Source organism: Sphaeramia orbicularis, chromosome 7 (genome assembly GCF_902148855.1).
Source record: "Sphaeramia orbicularis chromosome 7, fSphaOr1.1, whole genome shotgun sequence".
Lineage (NCBI taxonomy): Eukaryota > Metazoa > Chordata > Actinopteri > Kurtiformes > Apogonidae > Sphaeramia > Sphaeramia orbicularis.
Window position 1 is genome coordinate 31,020,749 of NC_043963.1, and position 19,885 is coordinate 31,040,633.

Below are 19,885 nucleotides of genomic sequence, written 5' to 3' on the forward strand. Positions count from 1 at the left end.
TACCCACGTTTGGGCTGAACTTCAAGCCAGTGATTTGCTGGTTACAGGTGTGTTTGTGTACACTTTAAATCTTTACTCACTGTATTTATTATTTTCTTGTACAGAGTGCCGTAGATAAAACTTCCAGTGTATTTTAAAGCAGTGCCACCCACCAGAAAACGAGAAAACAGTTTGTAAAGTTAGAAGGTTAAGATTGTTTGACCTTATCTTTACATGTTGCAGCTAGACTGTATTGTATTATACACTGGTGCCCACAAAGTTGGAATAATTTTCAGACACATTGTTCTTTTTATTCCTATTTATACACATCAGTAGCGGAGGTTGCGTTAGACATTTTTATTGTCTGTCATTTTGACGGACAGGGTCGTAACAATTCTGTCATAACACATTATAATCTGTCATTTCAAATGTAAGTTTTTTAATGATAATGAGACATATTTAGTAGTATTTAATGTTCAAAAACATCTCAATGATGCAGCGACTGTAGTTGTTGCTGGCTGATAAACCAACATAATATCATGACTCCTGTAAATATACACGCCACTTTTAATTGGCGTGTTATCTGTACACATTAGGGATGTAACGATTACCTGTATAATGATAAACCGTGGTAAAATTGCAGACGGTTAGTATTACCGTTTAAATTCTAATTTTCATGATTACCGTGTTTGATTACCACACTTTTCCGGAGAAAACGCCTATGTAAAGATCTGCTTTTACGTCAAATATTTGAGTATAGTTTTAATTTATTACAATTTTAATTTTCTATACCTAATATTTGGAACCAATATTCACTTTTAAAGCCTTTGAAAAGGTTTGTTAGTATCTTTGTGTTATTTATGCAATAAATTATATACATTTTTCAAATTGGATTTTATATATTTTTTTGTGTTTTTTGTCCTTTTGTGTTGATATAGTAGGTTAAAGTGAAAAAATAATAGACAGTTGATATAAATGAAGTTGTGCTGAAAAAACAAAGATACCAAACATGGGTATAGTAAACATTTGTTTATATAGTATATAAAGGTAAAATCAAAAGTACTGAAAATGGCCAAAATAGGCTCAGACCACTAAGGGTTAATATTTGAATGTTTCTGCCAACAGAAAGTACATTGTACCAATTATTTTATTTGTTTTCTTGTTGTTTTTTTCCAAAATACAACTTGGTTAAATTATTTCAATGTGTGTATAGTACTTTTTGAACATTTTGAGCACAATTTCAACAATACCGTGATAATAATGATAACTGTGATAATTTTGGTCACAATAACCGTGAAATGAAATTTTCATATCGCTACATCCCTAGTACACATTATAAGCTTTCCACATGTATGTTCACGCCACGTCTAATACCATGCACTGAGGGTTATGTGAACTGGAGATCTTGGCGTAAATTGACACGCCATCATTGGATAACACACAAAAGGTAGAAAATCCTCACATATAGCACACCAAATGCCATAAGAACTGTTGTATTACTTGCTTGTCCCTCCCATCAGTCCCTCTTTTTTAACCGCGTTTATCAATGCCATCACATTTCCTGGGCTTCTTAAAATAACTAAGGAGACTCGGCTGTCTTGACATTTTGTGCTAGCAAAGTAGGTTATAATTTTGGCTAAAGTCAGCTGAACAACGAGATAAGACTTGACAATGACTGATTAATATGCACGCTGGCCACCAACTGGACAGGGGGGGTACTACAGGTGAACTAACGGTGAGTCATTTGACAGAAGTAACAGTGTTGTATTCAGCGTAGTTGTGATCGGTGGTGCTGTAGGGTTCTGCACAGGTAGGATGCTGTCATGGACTGTTTGATGCCTTGTTAAGACAGAGACAGACCAGCGATCCTGTGGGCAGGTTCTGTTTACAGTGTTGTGTGAAAACTTTCTTTGGTAGATTACCCTCAGTATTGTAATCTGTCAAAATGACGGACGGCCTTCATTTTTAAAAAAAAATCTGTCATTGAAGGAATATTTTCAGTTAACGTGACCTCTGATCAGTAGTCACCTTTGACCTGGTGCAATGATTACATATTGAGTCACAGTTACACTTTATCTAGTACAGTGTATAGACAGTGTATAGGCCTACAATAAATCCTACCCTCTGTTAAGTTAATATCAGTGGTAAAATGTGCTTATGCCAAATTTCATGTCCATTTTCCAAATGGGGTCAGTAATTCAGGATATTTGAACATTATGTTTTGTGTCTATGTAGTTTCTTGTTCTTCAGTCTCTTTACACTTAATGTATTTTATTGTGTTATCAAAAGGAGCCCCATTTCCTCTGAATCATAACAGGACGTAGTGTGGTGTCTAAACGCACATGTATGCACTCGTGTGATTTTGCACCTTTGTAAGCCATCTGTCTTCTGTTGCATTTGGACAGTTTTATGTTTGCAAAACACTTATGGTATTAACATGATGATGAAGTGCACCACTCTGCGGTAAATGTCTCTTCCTGTTTCAGACACAGACAGCCAATGTGAGCGCAGTGTTTTGGTGGACTTCTTCACCTTTGCAACAGGAGCTGTGTATCGATTCAACTGACAGTCACACAGGTGTTACTGATGGAAGATCCGCTTCTGTGCTCAAAGAGCGCTAGGACAGCGGGGCTTTCATGCTGACTGGTTTGTTTATTTATTCATTAACAGGCGGTTTGCTCCTGAGCTGTCCCTCAGAGGACCATTTTCACCTGTTTCACCTCATGAGGTTTGATTTAGCGGTGCATTTTGTATCTGTCTGAGTGTGTAGCATCACACGAGGGGCACATATATACACAGTAGCGTTGTTCACGTCCTCCCTACTAAGCCTGTCATGAATGGGAGAGACTGTATGGGACAGTGAAAGCAGGAGGAAGAATGAGGGGTGGAGTCAAGCGCCCCTGGGACCAGAGCAAGCCAGATCCTTTATTGATTGGTTTAGTAAGAGAATCCTCAGGCTTTTAGTGGTGCTGCTTAATAAGAGTGGCTTGTGGAAAAGAGAGATCACATCAGCTGAACTCCACTTCAGCAGCTACATTCAGCTTTAAAGAACAGTCCACAGCAAATCAAAACATCAGCAGCGGGAGGAGGCTGATAATCACATTATGGTTTTTGTCTTTCAGCAACTTAAGAGATTTGGAAATATGTTTATCTATGAGGACAGCATGTGGCATTCTCTGTGTGAGATAAACTAACTGCTCAGCGTGTCAAAATCGAAGCATAAGGTCATAAACTATTGTCATTGTGCCACATGCTTTGCACAGGTGTGTGATCTTCCCTTCCCACACCTTCACAGCTAAATCCAGGCCTGTACCTCTCACATCGCACATTGCGGGATCACACATTATGAAGCTCCAGATCTTGCAGCAGGTTTGTGTTCGTGTCGCACCGGGGATGTTGTGGTTTAAGCGTTGACGTAGTTTTTCTTTTTTTTTTTTTTTTTTTTTAGCACGTTCCCTATCTGTCTATCTTGGTGTTAAGTCAAGAGCCCGGCTTCAGAGAAACACTGAGCTATTTTAGGAGGCAGCAGATTGTGTTAAGCAAGGAAGTGAAGTGACACAACTGGGGTTGAGATTTCTTGGTGCCTGAAAACCTTGAAAATATCTTTATTTAGTACTTGTCTCCCCCGACATCTTGCAGATTGCACCCAGCTACCATCAGATAATGGGTAGCTGTGGAAGCGAGTAGCACATCAGAGCCCATATTCACAGCTGCATTTCCTGACAGTCTTTTACTATTTATTGTGAAATGACATAGGTGAGGGGACACTTATCGCTATACTCTAGTCTTATTATTTCCTGTGAAAATGAAACACAGAACTTGTTCTTCCATTTTAATGCATAGACAATTTAACCCTTACATACTATTTTGGGATTTGACAGCAGTAAAAACTCTAAACCAGGGGTGTCAAACTCATTTTAGTTCAGGGACCACATTCAGCTAAATATGATCTGAAGTGGGCCGAACCAGTAAAATAATAACATAATAATGTATAAATAATGTCAACTCCAAACTTTTCTCTGTTTTAGAGCGAAAAAAGTAAATTTACATTATGAAAAGGTTTACATCTACAAACTATCCTTTCAAAAGATGTGACTAACAGGAAAAAACTGAAAAAATAAGTGTAATTTTAACAATATTATACCTCAGTTTATCGATTACACATGTACATTATAACTTACAGACCACAGTGGATCTACAAACACACAAAACATTTAGTAACAGAACAGAAAATTGTTAAAACTTGTTAAAATTGTACTTCCTTCTCTTAAGACATTTCAGGTTGTTCAAATTGGTTCAGGTTATTCATATTTTTGGCGAAATTATACTTTGTTTTAGTGTAAATACATGAAAATATTTACATTTACAAAGAGAAAAATTTGGAGTTGTCATTATTTATATGTTATTATGATCATATTTTACTGGTCTGACTCACTTGAGATTGAATTGGTCTGAATGTGGAACCTGAACTAAAAGGATTGTTAATATCTTCAGTGTAATTTTTGCATTTCACAAATTCATCCCAAGGGCCAGACTGGACCCTTTGACGGGCCAGATTTGGCCCCCGGGCCACATGTTTGACACCTGTGCTCTAAACGATACTTGGGTGCTTCAATGAAACTGGGTTCATTTTAATACCTGCCAGCTTTTTAGACCCAGTAATAAAAGAGAAATTTGGACATATCTCCCTCCACGATGTACCTAATGATGACCCCAGATAAATGAAAAAAATATATACTCTTGCTCTTAGCCATCCCAAAATTAATGAATTTTTAATCAAATATTGGGGCCAAAAATAGGACCAAAACTGGGATGTGAAAAGCTACCTAGGTGTCAGTGCATTTAATCTGGAACACATAGCTTGAAATGGTCTTATATACTGCTATAAATAAAGACACTGTGGTAAATTTGAGGATCCTAGTGGTTTTTCTAATCCAGATATGCAGGTTTTTCATGAATCACCAGTCTCATTCCAGGTTTCCTGTGTAACCCATGGTGTCCACTTGTGTTACATGTGGAACCTGCCCATTTAAACACATATAAATCGTGAGTGATTTTGCAACAGCAGCCATTTCTGTGAAACACTCTGCCTTGCATAATTACTTTGATTCCCAAAATATACCTGTGAGAGAGTAAAAACATACTCAAACATACATACAAATAGTAGCGTGTAATTTTCATGTCCTTTTTACTGTGTTACATGTAAATTTTTGTATAAAAATAATATAAAAATATATAAAAATGTGTTTTATCTGGAAAATAGTTTCTCTTTTATCTCAGTAAATATTTATTTCTAAAATAGACCCAAAGTGCTTCCAAACTTGCTTCATAACATTAGTCTACATCTGGTTTAAATTTTTTGCCCCTCTGTCCTGTTTTTAGGGACCAGTTTCATAGGAGCACCCAGTTATAGTCTGCAATGTAAGGACCCAAAATGTAACTTAAATGTGTAAAAAGTACTTTTTTACATGTGTTAAGACATATTTTTGTAAACTTTATTCAACAAAATGTATTTAAACCATCATGGTTGTTATTTTTGCATTTTAGATACAATATATGTGTATAGTTTAAAGCCTAAAAAACTCACTCTCTCTCTTCTTTGGAACATTAATTAAGGATTTACCACTCATTATTCATACTAGAAAGGACATTTAAACATTTTATATAGATCAGCTGTAGTAATGGGCATTTCAAGCTTAAATACTAATTGATAATCACTGGTAAATAGTTGCAACTGTCTGGGGGATGAGGTTAGTGTTAAGTATTAAGATAAATCACCTATTGATCCTTTTTGTTTTTAGCTATTGAAGAAAACATAAAGTAAGTCATTTGTAGTGTGTACTGTATAGCACACACAGCAGGTGTGGACTGAATGGAGACACAAAAGGATGATCAGGCTGAATCAATGACAATGACTGAGTGTGTGACAGTGAAAGAGCTGAACAAGACGAGCTAAGCTGTTACCCATAGCATCCAAACGTTTCTCTTCTGCTTTACATTAACTCTGTGGTTCTGAAAATGGCTTCTCTTGCTAAAAAAGGCGAAATTTGAAACACAGTACTTTTGCACTAACCTGTGAACTCAGTTACAGGTTGGACAGTGAGGTTCTGTAGTGGGTCATGTACGATATATTATGTTTGTGCCATTTGACAGATACACAATTCACCGGGACCTTTCCTCACTTTTCATCATGGACCTGATACCATGCACTTCTATAAATGAATGTTAAGATATACAGAGGCAGAATGAAAAAAAAAGTCTATCTGAATAAATCATGTCCCTAAATAATTGAAAGAAACTTGGTATAGATATGTCTTGTGTCTTGAAATTAAACTGTACCAGCAATTAAAGGTAGAACAGTGTAATTTGATGCTTGTAGACCAACAAACTTATATATAAACTATTGTACAGTATGTTTGTGGAATGCTGAATAACGATGTGTGATACACAGTTCGTGCAATAATTTCAGTCCACTTTAGTTTTGTTGTTTCTGAAGGACTGAAGTGAACACATATTTATTTCTCATTCTCTTTTCTTCAGATACAAGAAAATACAGGGAATATGTGCACAGCCATAAAAAACATACAAAAAACTGAACTAAATGGGTTCTAAAGGTTAAGGTTTCTGTTTAGTGTGACCCCCTGACCCCATGACAAGAAGCAGCACAAACAGTTAGGCTACGTTCAGAATGCAGGCAAATGTGGCCCAAATCCGATTTTTTTTTGCCCGTATGTGACCTGTATCTGATCTGTTAAAGACAGTTTGAACAGCACAAATCCGATTTTTTTTTTTAAATCCAACCCAGGCCACTTTCATATGTGGTCCTAAATCCAATACACCTAAACGGCCAGGTCACATTTATCTGACCTTTACGTCACTGAAATGCAAAAAATGTCACAATTCTGCATCCCAGGAGTGTTACTTTGTAAACACAGTGTGTATCTGCGTGGTCACGTATTACGTCAGGACCTCTTTTGCGAATGCGGGTCACTTCAGGGTCACATTCCGTTCATGCTCAAAACTGACAGAAGTCGCATTTAATGTATAATAAGAATAAGCACAAAAAAAAATTGGATTTTACCAAAAAATCCAAATTGTACATTAAGATCTGCTGTCTGAACGTAGCCTTAGAAACATCAGACCTGTATTGAACAAAACCTGATATAAAACATCAGAAAATGAATGCGATAAATTTCATATTGTCTGAACAAAAGGGTTGAACATGTGTTAAGTGCAACAGGAGGTCAAACAAAGCACTATATCTTTGTTTTTACTGTACTTCGCATATATCCAGATTATATCTTGTCTTATGTGTGGTCATTATAATTTAAACCAACAAACCTATTGTTGGCCTAGGACTATTACACAGTGCTACATTTTGTGTACTGAGTGGAGGACTGGGAACTATTTTGGGTTCTGTTCAGTTGGTTCTGTTTTTTTGATGATTTAATTTTTATTATTTATGTATTCACCTCCACATGAAAGAGAGTCAAGGTCCCTAGTGTTCTCTGCTTTTTTCTCTCACACGCTTTTTTGTGCAAACACACGCATCCCACATCCATATTTATCCACCTATTCAGTACCGTTTTCATAAATAGCCATCGTCACTATCAGCAGTTTTGCATTTTATTTGATCAGATCTATAAACCTCTCAGACTTCAGCCGATGCAGTTCGAGCGTAACCCGACACATTGGAGTGTGTGTGTGTGTATGTTTGCGTGCAGTTCAGTGTGTTTGCATGCACTGACACTTGTTTAATGAAAGTACCTGCTGTGTTTGTCCCCTTCATTCACTCATCTGATCAATAGCAAGCTGGGTTTGTCAGCATGATGGCTGTCATGGAATCTCTGCTAACCCAATTAACCAAACCATGCACTAACCCAATTAGCAGAACCGTGCGCTGTATTAACCTCGTTCACACTGTCAGACTCACACAGCTCACTGGCATCAAACATGCAAGGGCAGCAGGTCAGACACGGGCTGAAATCGCTCATATCATTTGCTGCTTCCATACTGAGCAGGATGGCCTGTGAAATATTAATGTCATTCGATGTAATCTGTAATGTTTGCTCCTTTCAAGAATCCCCATGGAGACCGGATTACTCAAAAAAACAGACTTTAATATGACACGATTTACATGGTGCCAGTTAGAAGAAGACTACATGTGCTGTTTGAAGGTTTGGTTTGAAGCAATACTTGAGGATGAATCCAGGCCCACGTGTTTTTATGCGCTGTCACCATGGCAGCATGAAGGAATTTAGATAATATATGAAGTACAGGAAAGACGTCAGAAAATCCAGAGTTGTCATACAGTCTTGCTTGGTTATACAACTTATTACTACCACCTTCCACACATTCAACAGAATAAATTCGCTAGCATAAAAAAATAGGCTTATTATTAAGTTAATCAAAGCACAAAATGCTTAAAGTTTGGTAGAGCACCTTAGCTGATACATTAACTGACTGAAAGAGGAGGCACTACTTTATCACAAATACTTTTGTTGTTTCCACTGCAACACTCTTTGCTCATCTCAGACAGATGCTTCCTGTGTTTATTTGGTGCAGAGGGTTTATTGAAGCTTGCCATTTACTTGAATCCGCCACTGCAAAAGCATAAAATGTTGTGAAAGTGCTTTACCTGTGCCTCGGTTTTGAGTTCAGCGGTGGCAAATTTGACAAAAAATATAGCTTTTGCTTCTTACTTGCTCTGGTTTATGACCTGGTTTATTGGAGTTTTGATTTGTAAGCAGCTAGCTAAAGGTCACTGCAGGTTGATTAGTTGATTTATTGACAACAAATCAACAAATTAGAATTGTTCATGTAATATTTAAGCATGATGTGGTTGCAGATTGATTATCTTTTGGTTCTGGACTGCTTTCCGGATTAGATACACTTATATGCATAGAAATATTAGAATACATCACACCTACAGCTGGTGGGAGTTAAACTATTATCATGATAAAAATGTTCTCATCAGTTTTTGTCAATAATTATCATGATAAATATAAAATCAATGTATTTTTTTTAAGTTATAGGCTGATTTCTCTTTCTGATTAAGAATTGAAAAAAGCAGATGGTTCTTGTGGTTTTAATTTATTATTTATGGTCAGAATATGACAAATATTTCAGAAATTTAAAACATTTATGATGATTAAAAAAAAAAGATCACTGTTGGGTTAAATTAAGTAAAAAAAACAAACCCTCACAGCATTTTGTAAGATGGCAATGTAAACAAAATTAGACATGTCTCCTGTTACCAATGAAACACCTGAATTCAACATGTTTAATGTCTTTGCTGAAATTCTGTAAACTAAACCATTAGTCATTAAATGTGGAGCAATGTGAGAAACTCAGAGCAGTTATGACTTAATTTCATCCTATGCATGTATCACATTATACAGACACATGATTCAACCATGCAAATGAGGTAAATATTGATATGTTAAGTAGAACATTATCTGTTTTTAGTTTTCAACAGCACATTTCAGTGTTTTCACTGTAGCTGCAGGAGCTTCAGCCGGATCCAGTTAGTCATCTGTGACTTTTCAGCAGTGTCAGATGATGCGAGTAGTGTAATGGGTTAGCAGGCGTAATAGCTCAGCAGTTGCTGTGCTAGAGTGGAGGTGTATGGTAGGTGGCCTTGGAGAAGAAGTGTGAAGAAAGGCAGCGTGACTCACCTCGAGAGGAGCCTGTATACTCCATTGAGAACCAACCCACAGAGCTCTCTCTCTCTCTCGCTCCTGTCACTTCTCCATCTGTGGTGTCGTATAGGATAGCGAAGACAGGGAAAGAATGGGAGTGATGGCAAACATGCATGTAGGTTAACATTTCATAATTCACCTGGGGTAATGGTTTTTCCATAAGCTGCCATTGTTGAGGCTGACCTGGCTTTTAAGACTGAATCAAATCGATGGCTTCTCCGTCTGAGGCTGGGAGGAGCAGGGCAGCTTCTCTCTGTCTGCACAGCCACGATAACACTGCTCAATGGGCGCTAACCACCTTTCAAATGGAAATGGAATATCCAGTGGAAATTAGACACAGTCATCTGGATGGTACTTAGCACCAGGCAGTGAATGGGAGGTGGATGGTAGCGTGACGGTTGAGGGGTGTGTCACACATTAGCTTTGTTGTGTTTGAGCTTACCTCTTACAGCATTTTGGGTTCATGTTGTGCCTTCATCGGGACTTGCTCAAATTTGCACACGTATAACAGGAACTGTGTTGCATTTTTAGGCATGTGAGATTGAATGCAAGCTTGCAAGTGCAGAAAGTGACTCACCCTCAGCCATGCCAGTGTGTGCTATAGTGATAGTTACAGTAGACAGGCATCACACTGCATGTTTGTTCTCCCTCGTACTCCACACCTCTGCTTCATTCCTCTCATTTTCTGTCCTGCGTTAGCTTTGTTCAAAGCGCTCACGTACATTCAGGCTAAGTCATGGTAAGAGGGTGGATTCATGAATTGCTGACACAGAAAGAGGCTGTGATCAGATTGAGTAGTGGCTCAAACCCGTAAACTCCCCCAGGGAATGGTTCAGAATAAATCACTCATAGATTCTGCCTGCTCTAAAGATTAAAGTGGGGGAGACTGTGTGTGTGTGTGTGTGTGTGTGTGTGTGTGTGTGCGTGTGTGTGTGTGTGTGTGTGTGTGTGTGTGTGTGTGTGAGGGTGTGTGTGTGTGTGTGTGTGTGCTTGTGTGTGTGTGTGTGTGTGTCAAGTTTGTGTCCTTGTGTTTCTGTGAATTTAATGCATGTACATGAAGTGCAGATGGGCGACAAAAAAAAAAAAAAAAACTAATGGGAGTGGTTCCTCGCAGTTAATAGATGTACTGCTGTCATAATAATCACAAATTTTAGCAGAAAATTCATTTTCAGTCAAATAATTACAACTTTTTGCCTTTATTATAAGCTAACAATAGTACATCAAATGAATAAGAAGCATTTACAATACTATCCAAAGGCTATCCACTTGTTTTTACAGTGTTGTAATCATAATCTATTTCTCAAAATTGTATTAAGATACAACAAGAAAATATAGGAAAATTCAGTGCACGGTATTAAAAACTAAATGGCGTCTATCGGCAACAACCAGTATTTCATGTGACCTCTGTTCCTGTTACAAAAAGTCACCCAAACAGGAAACATTTGGCATGTATTAAATGAAACCTGGTGTAAAAACAGATTAGTGCAGTAAATCTCATATTACCTGCACAGAAGAGTTCAAGACATCTTAAGTACAAAGAGAGGTCACACTAAATACTAGACAGTCTAAGAGTACTGTATTAACAGTAACATTCAGAAGGAGATAAATAATACATATGTGTTTAAATTTTAGGATTTGCACAAGCTATACATAACATAAATATACTGTAAAGCCCATTACTGGCATACTTTATAATAAAGACTTGACAAGTAATGATAGGTATCCAATCTTAAGCAGTAGATAATGATATGAAAAAAGTGATAAATATTGTAAAAAAAAAAAAAAATACTACTTTTATCCAGCTGCTTCATGCAGCTGCTTTTAAACAGGTGAATGGAGACAGTTATTGCAATTATGCAAAAATAATTGTGGTTATCTCAAATAATTGTGATAAAGTAATTATGCAATAATTGTGGCAGGCCTAATGAGATTTCAACTCAGCTGAACATCTGTACAAGACAGCGTGTTACACAGCGCTCCCCACCACTGTCATCAAAACACCAAATGAGGGAATATCCTGATGTTCTATCCCTCCTACAGTCGAACTCAGAGATTTGTCGAACCAATGTCAAGGTGCATTGGAGCTGTTCTGGAGACTGTACTAACACATACTTGATACAGGTTTTTCTTTTTATTTGTCACCTGTCTGTATGTGTGTATGTGTAAAACTGATGAAAAGAGCCACTGGGCATATGTGCTGTGGTAAACGGTTGCAAGGAAGTGTCGACATGTGTAACTGCTCCAATTGGTTCTCCAGAGTCGTCCTCAGGGAAATAAGAAAAGCAGCACAAGGAGATAGCTAGGATGCCGCTGACATAGAGTTATGTGTCTGTCCGATATGGACACATTTTCACTTGTTTAAAGCCAAGGACTGAATGCAGCGAATGTGCAAAATACACAGTAAAGAACAGTACTCAGGAACATGTGTCATTTATTCAGTCCACCCCTTATTTGCTTCAATTTCTCGGTCATTTTACTGCCTGGTAGAACTAAAGGTATATTTGTTTGGACAAATATAATGATAACAACAAAAATAGCTCATAAGAGTTTAATTTCAGAGCTGATATCTCGCCATTTTCCATGTTTTCTTGATAATAACCAAAATCATTTCAGTTCTTCCATCAATAGCAATGGCATTGTACTGCCAAAAACAGTGCTTTTAGGCATTCCATGGTTTCTTTTCTGTCTGTTTTAGTCACATGACACACACAGGAGTTAGTACTTGATTGCATAACCATTGTTATTGATAACTTTTGATGGTCTAATAATTTTTTCTGACTGTATGTTGTTGTTAGTGCATTTGATAGCACTTATCTTTGTTTGTACTTGCTGTCAAATTATTATTTTTTTTATTTAACCTTTATTTAACCAGGAAAAAGCTCATTGAGATTAAAAATCTATTTTTCAGGAGTGTCCTGGCCAACACAGCCGCAGCAGAAGTTAGACAAAATAGAAATCACAACCTTACATTAAATCTTACATACATCCACACTAAAGATATACATAAAACACAATAAAAGTCAGTTCTAAAACCATACATAAAGCACTAAACTAAGAACATACAGTACATATAGAACACCATCAATAATTTGAAAGGTACTGAAAGTATAACAAAAGCATCCCAAAGCAGAACCCAATTCAATCAATTAGAAAAACATCTACATCATGACTAAACTGCATTTGTGCATGTGTTTGTTTTATAGCCATGTGATTTGGGGGGTTGGTGTGGACAGCACACTTCAGTGGCTTCACTGGCTTGTGGACCCACAGAAAAGCACATACAAACCCTGTGCCATGACTTTTACACTCTGCTGTGTAAACGTCTGTGGCTAAGTAGGCGTTTTCCCACAAACCTTATCTGTACTGTAAAGTACACCCAAGATGCAAGTTGAATCCGTCCAAGCTCAGCACCTCTGTCACTGAGAGCATCATGCCCTCTTTGACGGTAGCAGAGTTTCAGTTTTTGCAGGTAATTCAAAGTCTTTTTCTTTGTAACCGTTTACTGAGCTGGAGAGGATTGGAAGGTGCACAGTTGGCTTAGAGAGAAGATAAGGGAACTAATTCCTTCCCTCTTCTCCTTCTGCTCTTTGATCCTCACCTCCCGCTTCATATCTCTTTGATTGCCATGTTTATGACAGCTCCTTTTTGCTTTTCTCCTCTTGCACTTTTCCTCTCTTAGTGTGGTGTGGCGTGTCAGCGCTTCATCTTCTGTTGGAGGTCTCCTCGCACATGCAGATGCGCGCATAGACATGCACCCGTAAAACGCACACTCTGAGCAAGACATACCCGCCCTCTTCCTTATAGAGGTAAAGTGAGTGCACAAGCATCCGTGATGAATAATTGAGTTATCTGGCTCCGTGCAGAAATAGCAATCTCCCCACACAAGTGTGAAAACATCACTCGCCACCCGAGACCTGGGAACTGGCTCAGCCATGTGGGTCTACAAGTGTATGTTTGTGTGTATTTGTATTCGTGTCTGACTACTATCTCTTTTTTGTATCTGAGCATTTAAGAGGGGTATAACCCTGATATCAGATACACTGGGTGTTTTTGTTAAAGTTACAATTACAGACTGTGACTATTTTTAAAATCATTTGATTTTTTCTTTGTTTTTCAAGGGGCATTTTGGTATCACAGATTCAATGGGTAGCTCTGTCACTCCTTTTTTTACTTCATTGTCAGGAGTGAGTTGCGTCTGCATTGTGATCTCCCTTGGGCTGCCATAAATGATTTCAGAGAGCATATGACACTGGGATTCTTTTGAGCTCATCTCAAGTGAGAGAAATATATTGGTTTTTGATCACAAACAACTGTGCAGACAGCCTAAAGCACAGAAAATATGTCATATATAGTATATTGAGTTAGTTTATTAGGTACACCTGTACAATATAATACAACGGGTCAGCAATAAGTCCTGTATTTTTGTAAAGCTCATAATGTGTGTATTTGAAAGCGTTGCAGAGGTGTTGATTTAAGACTGTAATCATTATTGAAGGAACAGTCTGAAGCAGTGCTGTTAAATTGCATTAACGAAAAGGTACTTTGTTTGTTTTTATCCATATAAATTGAATTGTATAGGAGTGGTGTCACTTTATTTGCTAAGAGTTTTAAACTGTACACCAACTTGAACAGTTGCTAGTTTTGCTGCAAATATGTGGTGTTTCTTTAATTATACATAGTTGTCATTATTATGTGGAGCGTGAGACCTATTTTTACAGCCCTGTTAGACTGTGTTGACAGCACCTCTGGAGATTATCACAGCTGTTTAAATCCTCATAACTAGTGTTATTGGAAGAGTTCAAGTATTCCGTCTGTCTCTGTAAGAACTGACCTAATGTAAATCAGCCAAGAGGCATGGCATACTCTCTCTGTGCGAATGACTCCCGGGAGCCCTCTGAGGCAATCTGAACGGTGACATGACAAAGCTGAGGGAGCAGAATCACAGCAAACTGACAAATAAGGCCAAATCTGACAGGCGAATCCTCAGAGCAGCTTCACAGTTTGACAGTTCCTTCGGCAGAGGAGCGCAAGCCAACGCCCTTTACAGCGGCATCATTCATTAACGCTGTTTCATAACATTACAGTAGAAATACTCGCACAGGAGCATGTCTGTGTGAAATAAGTCAGATAGATAAAGTAGAGTATCAAAGTTAAACAGTTAGATTAGTGGCTATCCCAGCCAAAGGTTCCCTGTTAGTTGTGTATGTAGTGCAGTCACAGGGGCTTGGGGGTAGATGTAACCAGCTGTTAGGTCTAAAAGCTCCGAGCTGTGTTATGGGGAGACAGCGGCAGATTAAACGGCAATCCTGCTGATCCAGCCCACACACTTACCGTCCCTGCTCCCCCTCCCCCTCAAACACTCACATCCATCATGGGGAAAAGGTGCTGCTATGAATGACCACTTTATTTTCAGTGAGGCTCTGATGTTAAAAACATGTTGTCTGTACGTGTGACAGTCTGCTGCCATAATTCAACACAAACCCAGAGACAGTGTGAGATGGAGGCTGAATGTGTAGGGTTAAAACTGGGGCAGGTTGTCCCACGATGGACAGCTTCAACAGCTGCCAGCATGAATGCACTTGACTGGGTGGGATGTTGGGATGATTTTGACAATGTCAAGGCATTAGGAACAGTAAGATGTGATGTTAGAGCATATTCAAGCAGAAAAGCTGGTTCCCGCCATTGTCTCACAGTTATGAAAGTGGATTTGACAGCGTGCTTGCACTAGCATTTATACTGCAGTGTATGCGGCTGAGATTTAGCAGCAGCATGCAGTTCAGTTTCAGGCTAAACAAAGTACGCTTTAGGCCCATGGTCTTTGCACTCTGTGTTTTTTGTCAGGGTTAAGGCTCTTTAGTGTGGAAATTGTCATTAATCTGCTCTGCGCAGACAAGTCAGGCAGAGCTGGGAATATCAAAACATGTAGGGAGAAGTCTCCCTGGATCATTTGAAATCCTGTTTGGATGTTTCACTACATTGCAGCCCAGAGATTGAGCCGTTTCTGCTTGCACTTTTCTGTGTCTGTCTCACTCATTCTTTTGTTCTGGTGTTCTCCTCTCTCCTCTCTCTTTCACTGTCTTTCGCTTTTTCTGACATTCTCACTGTGACTTCGTTCTCTCTAGTTTGCCTGTCTCTCTCTCTCTCTCTCTCTCTTTCTCTCTCTCGCTTTTCCCCTTTTTGGTGCTAGCTGGGGGATTGGGAGGGTTCTTCCAAATTGGCACACAGATGAATAATGCATCTAAAGCAAAAGCAGAGAGCTGGGGTTGGATATATGTGTCTGTCAGACTCCCTCTGTATTACAGTTACGCAGGGAGTTAGGCTGATACTTCACAGGAGAAACAAGATGTTTGTCACTCTTCCAGCTCCCTATTTACCTTATACCTTATACCTTGTATGATTGGCTCTTATAGTTATTAGTAAATGGTGAATGAATGGCCTCTTAGCTCTGGCGGTGTCAGGCAGTATACACTAAGACATGTACAGACTCTTACACTTAAGAAGTTTTTCAGTAAGCCTGTTAGCTGTTTTTGGTACAACACACATACATAATGCATGTGTGGAATTTTGATTTCATTTGATTCTCTCTTGCTGTGTGCATGGACTTGTGTGTCTCCATGTGTGTATTTCACGCTATTCCCAAAATGCAGCGTTAAAAAGCAAACTGCACTCGTGAGCATAAGCTCACAGTAGCACCATCATTAAAGTAATGAGCAGGAAGTTAGCACTGAAGTCAACCATAAACACAGCGATAGAGAGTGAGAGAGGGCGGGAAAGAGGAAGAGAGAGATCCCCAATCCCATAAGGATAAATCTTAAATCCTAAATGTTGCTTCTGACTCATTCTGGTTAATTAAGTCGAGTCAAGTGAGAGGAAAATGGGGTCTTGCCTCGCTTGAGTCTGTAGGATCAGCACTATACTGTATTTTCAGCTTATGAAGTCTCTCACTGGAACTGTCCTTTCTGCACTCAGAGAGTAGAGATAGAACAAACCGTATCCAGTCTATTCCGTCTATTTTTATTAGCTTGACCCTCTCAGCACCTTTTACTACCAGAAACTCTCACACGTATTTCCCTACAGGTTCTAAATCTACATACACACTAAGAGGAAGCGCTCCCATTCAGCTCTGGGCTTCAGGCTACGTACACTCCCAGAGTTTTATTTATATTACTTTATCATTTAGCACCCATTTGTGGTGGATGTTATGTGCACATCCTGCACTCAGCAGTTAAAATGTACACACATCCAGCCTGAAACTCAGAGAAACAAAGAAATCTGTTGAGCAACCTATGGGATTTTCTTTGTTGTTTTATGGTGGAGAGATTTCAGCATGCGACACAGGATGAGGCAAACGAGTGAAATGTCAAAATCCTGTGTAACTCTAAAAATAAAACAACACAAGGCTTGCCATTTGAGGACATCATAGGCAGATGATTGGTTCTGGAGCAGATAAAACAAACAGTTCTTCTTACCCAACAGCAACCAGACAGGAGCTGCCAACTGTCCTCTACTGAGAATAGTTGAGTGGATTTTACAAATGTTTGTGTATTTTACCGTTTTTAACCAACTCCCTCAAAGATCTTTATTTCCCTTCTATCACCATGAAGAATATGCAGTTATTCATGGTTTGTGGCATTTATTAAATTTATGCCATACTACTGTATGTACTTTCTGTATCAGTGACATTATTAAACTAAATTATCCAACTGTGAACATACTTGTCATGTTCTGTCTTGTTTGTGTCATATACAAAAAAAAGATGGTGTTATTGCGCACATTTCTTTCAGTATTTATTTATTTTACATGTACCAAAAGAAGATGAGCAAAGAGTCAGGGGGGAAATAATAGGATGGCATCAATCTAATTTGTTGTGGTAAACCCTGAAGATGTGTGAAGATGAAAACTTTTTATAACTTTAAATGTATAAGATTATTAAAAAGTTTACATTTCTGTATTAATGTGGGAATTGGAGTCTTTAGGTGTCAGTATAGAAGAGGTAGTATTTAATATTTTCCTTCAGTATTTTGAGCTGTGATTAGAAACGTGTTACATATACACATATATCAGTGTTTGAGGTGAAGAAGAAATATGTCAGAACGTTTTTGGTATTTGTATTACACTTAGCACTAAAACGTGTTTTTTGAGCTATATAAAAAGAATAATAATCCTTAATCCTACTATAATGCACGTTCTGTGTCCGGCATCCGGTGTCCAATTGATGTTGCAGCACAGGAGGGTGTTTGTACGGATTTTCCTCAGCCTTCACAGGCCTGATCACTGCCAAACTCGCCAAATGAATAGAAACATTACCTGACTATCTACTAGGCCCAATTTTATGTCCGTATTCATATGTTGTGAGATATGCTGGGTGATTTTAACAGGGTCCCAGCTCACCACAGACCGGGTCCCAGCTCACCACAGACCGGGTCCCAGCTCACCTCGGACTGGGTCCCAGCTCACCTCGGACCAGGTCCCAGCTTACCTCAGACCAAGTCCGACCTCACCACAGACCTTCACACACCCGATCGCCACCAAACTCGCCAAATGAATAGAAACATTACCTGACTATCTACTAGGCACAATTTTATATCCGTATTCAAATGTTGTGAGGTATGCTGGGCAATTTTAGCCTCTCATACTATCGTACAATGGCACCACTGGTACAATGCTGCTAGTTTAATGAAACACAAACATTAACCCATAGAGACCCAAACAGCCACTGGTGACACCAACCATCTACAGATAGAAACTGTTAATACCAGTTGATCCACTAATCCTATCCATGTAAATAATTGGTGTAAAATGCAGTTTGTTATCTTTTCATGGTCATCAGATATGACCCATTTGGACGTTCAGAGGCTCCATAGTTACCATGGAAACACCATCATCTTCTGCAACATTGATTCACCAGTAAAACCCATGGAGTTGGATCAATGACAGTGGATGGAGACACTTGGGTTATGTTAAGTTAATGATATACTTTAAAGAAAAAGTCACTTCTGATACAATATTTACTTAACTTTAATTTGAGATTTTATGAACATCTACATAATCAGTGAATTAAATATAGGAAAATACCAGACTGACATTGAAGAATGAAAAATACAGAGCATAATATTAGAAGAAATGTTGATAAACCACTTAAGAAATGTAAGAAAAATACAGAAAAATTCATTTGGGAACTGCCACAAAAGTTGCATTGGGTTTTTATGGGTTAAAAAAATCAACAAATATATAAAAATCTGCATTTTTTGGTGAAAACAGCTCAAGTCGCCACTTGCTGTTATGTATTTTCGATGTACAATTCAATGTCAAGAAATGTGTATGAAAAAAAATCACTGTTACAACTCTAATCAGTTGTGTTCAGTCCAACTGTTCTTTAATTATGTTCCGCCAAACCTCATTGATTTTCCGACAAGTCAAATTTAAGCTGTTCTACTGCTCTGTTCTGAACCACAGACTCACACAAGCAAGTGATGGTTGCTCCATAAAACCACCGCGGTGATCAGTTCATTTGTATTGTATTATATTGTATTATAACATCATAGTGACACAAGAACACAATTTGCATAAATGTTAGTGTACATGTAAAGGGATATTCATTTTTAGGCAGGAATTCATTAGGTGACTCACTCATGGTTCTGTATAAGTGTCTTGTGATTTTCTGTCATATGGATCTTCCGGAACTCCTGTCTCACATTCAGACATTCACCACCTCCATCTCAGCCTCTTTCTGACATTTAATTTTCAGAATCATGCAGTGAGTGATGTTAGAGGTAAATTTTAAATTAATAAATTTACCACAAATTATTGAAACAAAGTGCTTTTTTTAAGTTTCTATGGGGTGCATTTTGCTCATTTTGTAGATTTTTTTCCCATCTTTATTCAGCTTTTGCGATGTGCATTTTTTTTTAACTTTTATTGCCCTAAACAAGAGTACATAGTGTATGATCTAATTCCATTTAATATTATTTCACTGAGGGATAACCCTACACTTGTTACTCAATACTCTCTCATTAGTGGAAAGATGTTGCCAAATGCTTTTGAGAGTTTGACTCCAAATCATATTTGTTCTTGTTTATAAGATTAGAGTGTTAGACTGGGACAAATAGTTCAGTCGGTTCTGTTCACTTGTTCTGTTATGTGACTGCTTATAACAGGTCACTTTGGGATAGGCACTAAATTGCAAACTACATTTCCAAGTGCTG

The 19,885-nt window shown here is 38.2% G+C and overlaps 1 protein-coding gene across 4 annotated transcripts in view; it reads left to right on the forward strand.

Annotated features, from left to right (window-relative positions):
• Positions 1–19,885, forward strand: part of LOC115422937 (uncharacterized) — a 49,479-nt gene that overhangs the window by 6,798 nt on the left and 22,796 nt on the right. The window contains exons 2-3 of one of the 4 annotated variants that reach the window (XM_030139572.1): positions 2,122–2,123; positions 13,360–13,486. The exons of the other annotated variants lie outside the window; for them this stretch is intronic. The gene's annotated coding sequence lies outside the window, so the exon portion shown is untranslated. The remainder of the gene's footprint in view (positions 1–2,121; positions 2,124–13,359; positions 13,487–19,885) is intronic. 4 annotated transcript variants of the gene reach the window in all.